Genomic DNA, 1,033 nt, shown 5'->3' with positions numbered 1-1,033 from the left:
GGGAAAAAATGAGGCAGCTGGTCTGGGAGAGGGGGCATTCAGGGTATCTTGTTCTCTACACAAAGCTGGCCTGGGAGGGACTTCATTTCTGCGTCAGCTCAGCACAGCCGTCAGCCAGGACAACACCCCTTCCTTCTCCAACACCGCTCCTGCCTCTGAAATCCCAAAAGACCAAAGTGCAGCCCGTGGAAAGCTAATTAGCAGAGCTCTCATTACATCCTCCCGCTTTCTCCTCCCCGGCCTAGTTCCTACCTTTTTATTCCCAAACTTGCCTCCTCCTCCCCGCTTTCCCTGCTCTCTTCTCCTCTCCTCCTTGTCCGCTCATCTGTCTTCCTCGCCCCTCTTCTCTCATCCCAGTTCAGCTCAGGCCGTATCGCGGGGACCCTGAGGAGCGGTGCCAGTGGAAAGGGATGCACAAAGTCAGGCCTTAGCAGATACAGCTCCGCTTGTCGCTGCCCGCGATGGGGGTCCGCAGCGGGCCTGGGGCTTGACCTTGTTATCCGTCTGATCCCCACCCCAAGATTTGGTGGCCGATCGCTACGTGGGAACACGGCCTCCATCCTCTCCCACCTGCCCCAGCGGGGCACGTCGTGACAGAGGCCGGTTGCCTTTGCCCCTGGTCGTCACGGCTCTGCGGCCCTCGGCGTCGCTGCACCAGGCAGGAGACACTCGGGTTCGGGCCCTCGAACAACTGGGCGACTGCATCGGCCAGCTGCAGGACCCCAGCCTGCGCGTGGACCAGCGCTGCGGCCCGCCGCCCTTTAGTTATGGCTGGGGGGGTGCTCTGTTAGGGAAGGGGATTGTGTTAGTGCAAGAGGGAAGGGGGATCACGCCGGTGCAAAGGGAGGTCATGTTGATGCAAGGGGGAAGGGGGCTTGTGTTGGCGCAAGGGAGTTGTGCTGGTGCAAAGGGGCTTGTATTAGTGCAAAGGGGGTCATGTTGGTGCAAAGGGGGTTGTTTTAGTGCAAGGGGAAAGGGGGCTTGTGTTGGTGCAAGGGGGAAGGAGGGGTGTGTGCTGAGGGGTGTGTGCTGG

General features: G+C 60.4%; 1 long non-coding RNA gene across 1 annotated transcript in view; it reads right to left on the bottom strand.

Moving 5' to 3' along the window:
• The window catches only part of LOC109300813, a 2,759-nt gene extending 2,142 nt beyond the window's left edge, over positions 1-617 (bottom strand). Inside the window, exon 1 of the long non-coding RNA XR_002098339.1 lies at positions 571-617. This is a non-coding gene — a long non-coding RNA (uncharacterized LOC109300813). The remainder of the gene's footprint in view (positions 1-570) is intronic.
• Positions 618-1,033: the final 416 nt, after the last annotated feature.

Source organism: Gavialis gangeticus, unplaced genomic scaffold (assembly GCF_001723915.1).
Source record: "Gavialis gangeticus isolate Ggan-Ray unplaced genomic scaffold, GavGan_comp1, whole genome shotgun sequence".
Classification (NCBI taxonomy): domain Eukaryota; kingdom Metazoa; phylum Chordata; order Crocodylia; family Gavialidae; genus Gavialis; species Gavialis gangeticus.
The sequence above is the reverse complement of the archived record's forward strand: the minus strand, read 5'-3'. Positions and strand labels throughout refer to the sequence as shown.